This window comes from Lactuca virosa, chromosome 9 (genome assembly GCF_052849685.1).
Source record: "Lactuca virosa cultivar CGN04683 chromosome 9, Lactuca_virosa_CGN04683_v6, whole genome shotgun sequence".
Lineage (NCBI taxonomy): Eukaryota > Viridiplantae > Streptophyta > Magnoliopsida > Asterales > Asteraceae > Lactuca > Lactuca virosa.
This window is the reverse complement of record NC_136434.1, coordinates 236841877-236850281: the sequence shown is the minus strand read 5'-3', so window position 1 is coordinate 236850281 and position 8405 is coordinate 236841877. Positions and strand designations below refer to the sequence as shown.

The window sequence follows — 8405 nt, the reverse complement described above, 5'->3', positions numbered from 1 at the left end:
GTACAAAAATTTTGGTAATTTACTTTAACTGTTTAATAATTATTCTCCAATTAATGATTATTTAAGAGGATAAAACAAAGAAAAATAGAAAGACTAATTGAAAAATATCTTTTATATTTTTCACAGCTTCTACATGTATAATAAAAGTGTTACAAAAATTTTGGGCAATTTTGGAAACTATTTTCTATTTATTTCAATTTTTATTAAAATAAATACACAAAAATCATAAAATTGGGATAAATAGTTTAGAAATCTATTTTTCTATTTTTCCCAGGTTAAGTATGTGTAATAACAATACTATAAAAAGTTTGGGGCATTTTCTTAACCGATTTCTATTTTTCATGAATTTTTATATATTTAGAGAATTAAATATATGAAAAATGGTTATGCATATTCATAATCCATGAAAATTTATCTAGAAGTCTTTTAGTACATTTAGAACCAAAATCTGAAGTTTGGTAATTTTTATTAACTGCTTAGTATTTTTCATGATTTTATGGTTATTCAAGAAACTAAAATCGTGAAAAATAGTCAGACAAATCAAAAATTCAAGAAAATTTATCTTAAGGTCTTTGACTTCAATTAAAACTTAAATGCAAAGTTTGGGAAAGTTTAGAACTAAATTGATTTAGTTTTGAATATTTAATCATTGGAACACCTCTAAAATGTTAAATATTAACATTTCAATAATGGAAATTTTCCACTTAAATTGTTATATAACAATTGATTTTTTGAAACTTAATTTCCACAGAAAAATGTTTGTAACTTATCAATATTAAATTTTGACACATTATTGGCATAATTCGATTGTAGTAGTAAGTATACTAGTGTTAGATTTCGATTAGAGACTCACTAGCGAATACCATTATTGTAGGAATCGGTAGTGGTACACGTGGAACGTAGTTCATGGCACCATTTGCATCATCTAAATGTATTGTGAGTATTCACGCACTCCCCTATTTTTGGTTTTTATATTTTGGGGTGGAAAAGCATGTCTTAAACTATTTATGTTCGTTATATTTAGTTGACTCGTATAAACTTGATTACTATATTTTGCATATTGTGAGTATTCACCACTCCCCTATTTTCGGTTTTTACGTTTTGGGGTGGAAAAGCATGTCCTAAACTATTTATGTTCGTTGTATTTATTTAACTCGTATAAACTTGGTTTTTATGTTTTGGGGTGGAAAAGCATGTCCCGAAAAACTATTATTTGAATGTTGTATTTAAATTGATTTGTATCAAACATGATTGCTATTTTATTGTTATGTCTCTCTATGTATATCTATGCAACACGGAACATGAGAACTTATCGTACTAAGGCCCTTCCCTTATCTCTAACCATTAACTCTTTGAGCCAATGGTCATTATGGATAGCGCTATTAGGAATTGACAACTCCTCACTCGCCCTATTGCTGGAGTGCATGATACCATATTCATCTATGGAACGATAAGCATAGATCTTGATAGGGCTTCAGTCATAGGTTTGGTTGAGACTCATTGTTTGCTCATACACATACAAACTCGTTACTTGTTATAGCAATAAACTTGTTTATTAATTATAGCAATGAACTTTGTTTCTCATTACAACAACAAACTGTTATTACTGAAAACTTATATACATGTTTTAGCAATGAAATTGTTTGCTCCTTGTAGCAACGAAATTGATTGCTCATTTTAGCAATGAAACTTGTTTACTCGTTTGAGTAACGAACTTTATCTTCCATGAGAATATGAATGTTGCATCTTATTTGGGCAACATACCTTATCTCTCGTGATGACAAAGAACTTTGTTTTTACAAACTTATTTACTCATCTTAACAATATACTTTTATTATTGGAAACTTTTATCAAAACTTTGATTTCAATTCATGGAACCAGTATTATTTGTTTATCTGTGAGTACTCAACAACTATTTTTATAGTTGACGCTCGTTTTACATGCTTTTTCAGGAATCATCGAGTAAGTGGCACTTAGGGACACTTCACTTTTAGGAGCATTCGCATGTGTTGTATTTCAATTTACATTGTAATTTCTTTTAAAAGTTGTTCAAACCCATTGTGAATTTGTAATGATTTTTAATACTATGGTTGGTGTTGTCTTTTAACTTTTGCGATGAAACCCTTTGTACTGCCACGCCCTGTGTTTCCGCTTTAGCGGGGTGTGACAACTACTGAATAATTGCACTTTAGCCCCTATACTTTTAATTAATTCCTTTAATCCCGAAATTAATTCCAATTAATTTCTGGTTAAATATTAATTAAATATTACTATTTCTAATTAATATATTATTCTCATAATATATTAACAAATTATTTATTTTAAATTATTAATCAAATAATAAATGCAACCTTTATCCAAAAGTCATTATGTCTAGTTTCTAGTTATGAGGACAACCCAAAAGGACTGTGCTACTATCAATTGAAGTATATACCAATTATAGTTATGGGCTTAGACACCTTATCCAACAAATAGAACAAAATTATTAGAAGGATTTTAAATGCAATAAACAGCAACGTACTTTCATGTATTATCAAGCTACAATATCCTAATAGGAAATAACTCAAAAGTGTAATGCCAAAGATGGGTAGATTTGTTTTTTCAAGATACTACGCCTTAATGAAAAAAATGGTTCCTATAAGAAAATAAATAAATGAAAGTAGGTTGCTATTTCTTGCATTGAGCCTTTACTAAAATCATGTTGAATGATGTTTAGTTGTAGCAATTGCATTAGTAAATAATTCAAAGTGCAGCCCCAAAATCGACCCATTTTAGTTACATGTGTCAAAAATGGTACCTCTAATTTTGTAAAAATCAAATGAGAAAAGTCACCTGGAATTTTTTGAAATAACTCTTTGAAGAGCGTGAATAACTTCTTCCACAGACTGTATGAACTCAAGCTTATTTGTATCTCTTTTTAGTGTATCTTCAACAATCGATCCAACCGATTTTGACATGAGAGTTGTAACACATCTTTGAGATCTATAGTTACTAATATCCTAAATTGCTTGGTAAAAACCGCATTAATGTTGTCTTCTCCTAAATCTTTTAACACATCTTTTGTTGACATTTCAATGTACTCTTTTAGGTTGTGCACATTTCCATCTGCAACAACAAACAACCAAAAAGAAAATAGCTGAAATATGATGATAATACACAATCATGAGTTTGATATTAGTGAAAAATAACTTATATTTATACCTTCAGCTACTATGACTTGATATTCAGGTGGACCAGCCATCCAGTTTCCTTGATAATCCTTCATGTGCCATCTATCACAGACAAAATAACAGAGAAAGATAGGAGCATGGACTATAGGGAAAACCATGTGATCATGGATTAATTTATCATTATTACCAATTTATAAAAAAATGCAACACCAATTTAATATCTAAGTTTTTTACCCCTGAAATTCAGAGAGTAGCTCGAAAGATGGCCTTACACTCTCTCATATATATGATGATACAGTTGATAGAAATGGAAGTGATGAATCCAAATCACATACTAAATCCATGGACTCTCCTTATTTTCTTCTTTGTTAAAGCATTACCAGTTTCAAAATTCAGTAATATATGGTTAAATATTTCTTTACTATTTTGATTAAATAAATGCGGTGTTTAGTGTAAGTTCAAAGGCATTACCTAAATGCAAATTACATGGTAATCCTATAGAATTACCCCATCAGCTCTATGGCTAGCTTTCTGATGCCACATGGAACCTGCATTATACTAATTAATCAAAATTGATCTATTTTTAGTATTAAATCCAGATAGTGAGCATGTACATGTAATAAGGTCAAAAGTTGTGTATTATTTATCATAAACCAAGGAGCATTTTCACATACATCTTTATTCTCGTTGGAAATAAAGACAACAAAGAGATCTGATACATCAACTAATTTATCTGCACATAGTTTCTTGTAGAGCAAATATACATTTTCTTTGCTACAACCAAATTCAAACAAAAAATTAAAGCTCAAAACCCCACTTTCTAACTAATAAAACATCAAAAACAAATAATAATCAACTCATATATTCATATTAATCCTCCAACGAAAGTCTTTGATGCTTTAAGTAAAGTAAGAACAAACTCCATATCAATTTCCATGTTGAACTTCAAGTATTAGTTCTAAATCGTGAGAGTTCATTTTTCTTTTGGAAAAGTGGAAATCTTAATCAAAACTTCCATGCCTCAAATGTTGTGATTACTGAGACGCGGAATGATGATTAACAAAAAGAGATTACTAGATCAAAATTTTGTTGTTGAGACGATGACATTAATTATGTCTTGACTTCGGCGACATAAACTTCAAATTCGCAATACTAAATCATGTTGATTAGGACATATGCAAATGACTATTTAATCTTAAAAAGAATTATAATAATCGTAATAAAAATCCTGGATTTGATGACTTGTAAAGCGGTAGAAACGATGAATTCGTCCAAGAATATGATAGTTCATAAAATTCACTGAGCACGTTACAAACTGATGCTCCATAATAATTAGTAAAACACACACCTTTTTGGTTGAATAAAAAAATAAAACACCTTTGACGCATAGGAGAATAATGTCTGTCATTGGGAACCAAAATTGAAAACATTAAATAAATTAGGGCTCAAAGGAAGAAATTCATCAAGAACTGACCAAAAAATTCATCAGCAGAAAACTCCTACAAGAGCACAAGGAATGGGACCCATAGAAAGCGGTAAAAGAAAATAGAAGACAATCGTTGTAGGTTCAGAAAGAAACCCGGAGAAGACAACGACAGAAAGACACCAAAATTTAAACAAAATCTTATGTGAAACCTTACCTCGAGGGAGAGAATTAGAGCAGAAGGTGGTGATGGAGATGTCGACTTCACCGGAAACGACGGACAATCGAGGTTTGTGTCTGAAGATGGATGAAGGTTCACCGTTGAAGAATCAATCATTCATGATTTCGGAGGATTAGGGATTTTGTTAGGAGAGTACATTGATCAATAAAACGATAAGCCTCGTCAACACCAATCTTATTTCTATTTGTTTAGACCGGCGATGGAATCAGGCACACAAAACCCTGTTGGATTAAGGTGTCTAAGTTAATAACTAAATTGGTATATATTTGGGTTTCCCTCATAACTAGAACGTGATTTGAATGACATTTATAGAGAGTGGATGATTATTAGATTATTATATGGTTAATAATCTAATTGGAAATTATGAGGAAGGATTTGTTAATATATTATATGACTAATGTATTAATTGGAAATGGATAGCTGATTTATTTATTTATTATGTGATTAATAAATTAATATGAAATCAATAGTTAAACAGATGATTTGTTAATTTATAAGGTTAATAAATTAATAAAAAATCAATTAGAATTAATTAATTATTAATCAGAATTACTCTGGAATTAATTTGGGATTAATTGGAATTAGTTAAAGGTACAAGGGGTGAATTGTAATTGTTTAATAGTTGAACAAAAGAAAAAAAAATTCTAGAACCATCCAAGGGGTGGACGGTTTTGGGAGCCTCTTTGGGGTTTCCAAAAGCCTCTTGGATGCATATAAGGAAAGAATTTGGATTGGAATTAAATCCAGTCAAATTTTGCTTGGTCCCTAAGTTACCTAAACTACAAATAGGACCCCTTATGACCTTAATTTTGTTAATTAGGAACAAAATTTTCCTCTCCTCCTCTCCCTCAATTGTCTTCTAGTTATAGGGTTTGGGTGTGAGCCATTAGAGGCATCATACTTTTGGTGCTAGCTTTCCAAACTCTACAAAGGAAATATTGAAGTGATTTGTTTACTACAACAAATCAAAGGTGTGTAACCCCAATTCTTGTGTTTTTTTTTATTATAGTAGGTTTTCAATTACGCTTCATGTTAGTTTTTGTTGTTCATAGTATGTTGCATTCAAAGTGTATGACATAGATCCTTTAGGTTGCATGTTCCCTTAATTGTTAAGTGAAATTCCGCAAGCACATAGTTCTTGTAACCTATAAAACCCATCAGTGGTACATTGGTTGTACATGAGATGAATTGAACAAAACAAAAAATTTCGAAAAATGCATTTCATGACGTGACACGCAGTGTCTCACAACGTAAGATTAGTCTAAAACCGAAATTTAGGATTTTGCTGCCTAATCTTATTTGTATGGTTAATTTTGGTAATTATCTAGTTTTAAATCCGTCAATGCCTTAGATAATTAAAATAAAACCCAAAATATTATGAGATAATCTTGGAAAGATAATATTTAATTATAAGATTAATTAAATGAATTATCCTTACGGATTTAATAACAAATTTAATTATAAGATTAATTAAAAAATAACTAAAAATCCATGATAGGTTTAAATGATTAGTTAATTAATTTATTAACATAATTAATTTTAAATGTCTAAATGATTAATTAAATAATTAGATAATTAATTTTAAACCTAGTATTTTGAAAAGTTTTAATATACACCTTATACTATATATGATTAAAAGTTTAATATATTATATGTATAAGAGAAGTCAGTCAAATTGCTAGTACATATCATTCACGAAGCCATACTATAAGTGAGAGGGGGGGGGGGGGGGGGATAAGGAAACGACCTATAAAATGATCATTGAATGGGTGTCCACTCTCACCTACCGCTCCCTTTTTTGGTAGAGGGTCGTTAGCCGAATAGATTTGATATGACATAACCTCTTAAAAGTATAATGCTATTAAAGTACTAGAACCTTTTATATAAATCCCAACTATAGTTACTTTAGAAAAAATGTAAAGTGTATGCTAATCCATGGAAACACACATCTTTTCTTTACAAGTCATTAGTGGAGCGTGGTTGGTTAACCGACACACTAATTTGGGACTATAAATATGAAATGGTAAAAACAACTCGTGTTTATAATTGTTGATGTAGCGTTTGTGGTTAACCGGTGCATAAATGTGAGATTATAAATCAATCGAGGATGTTTGAGCGAGTTTGCATGGTTATTCACATCTTAATTGTGATCCTCGGCATCCCAATCACAATTAGTAAGAGCATAATTGAGATTAAACATGCCATTGATAAGATTCGATGAACCTCAAAAGATCCACGAGTTTCATGTGATTGAAATTGGGAGATGACTCTACCAACCCAAAATAGGTTCAAATTTGATTACAGTATCCCTCTTCAAGGTTCGAATCAAAAATATGGATCCTACCCTTAATTTAAATTTTGGGTGAATAATTAAGGATTAAAATCAACTAACTTGAATTATCTCTTCTCCCAATTTTACATGTCTTTTGAAGATAGATATTGTCTTCCTCGTTCTTATGGAAATGGTTTTCCTCAATCTTATGGAGATGTTCTTCCACTTTCAAGACAAGGTGAAAATGTCTTCTCTTCCTTAGAAAATGGTGGAACTGGACATCGTCTCTATTCAAATCTTCCACCTCCTCCTCCTGTGACTCTCCCAACGTCACGTTTTCCTCGAGTTGAATGATATGAAACTACTCAAGCTCTATTGGCATGTAAACATGAAAATGAAAATTTTGTGTGTGCGCAGTTTCTGAAAATGAACTGACCATATTACAAGTTGGAAAGGATGGGTATCATATTCCCAAAGGAGCAAGCCATTGATTTGGTTCTTCTTTCTCTTCCTGAGTCATATGGTCACTTCATTAAGAAATTTCATATGAGGAATCTCGATGTGACCCTAATTGATTTGGATGAGATGTTATTAATTGTAGAAGTAGAGATGCTTAAGAGTACAACTGAAGCAAAAATGGTTAAAGGGTCTAATTCCATAAGTTTATTGGATGCTGACAATGGTAATCAAAGAAAGATTTCTCTTCCCAATCGAAAGGGATCTGCCAATATCAAACCATTTGATCGTGTAAAGAGAAAGGATCTTTTTGAGATTATTCCCAATGTTGATCCCAATGAGTCCATTTGTTTCTACTGCAAATTGGAAAGGCATTGGAAGCGAAACTTCCCAAAGTACCTGAAAGATCTTGAAGATGGTAAAGTCAATTCGTATGAATCTACTTGGGGTACATCTGTTATCTAATTCCATAAGTTCTTATTCCTTAGACTCTCTATACATAATGTGATGATCATATTTTGATGGTATTGCATGATCTAAAAGAAAGAAGGAAGATTAAGTGAAGTGAGCTACATATGATCGTGCAAAATGGACTTTGGTCACATGGTTTGATGGTCAGAATTTGGAGCTACTACTAGGGAGTTAGGATAACTTAATAGATTGTTATTACTCTTCGAAGATGTTTACAAACATAGTTTTTCATTTCATGCATTGTAAGGACAAGTTCCAATTTATTTCAATAAAAGCGAAGTTTTGGTTTACTTACTTACCTTATCTTATTTCCTTGCAATCACATTAACGAAAGCATTGGTTATGTTTCTAATAATAGAAATATTAATTGTG

General features: G+C 31.0%; 1 pseudogene; it reads right to left on the bottom strand.

Moving 5' to 3' along the window:
- Positions 1-2917: 2917 nt before the first annotated feature.
- Positions 2918-4930, bottom strand: LOC145140405 (protein N-terminal glutamine amidohydrolase-like; annotated as a pseudogene).
- Positions 4931-8405: the final 3475 nt, after the last annotated feature.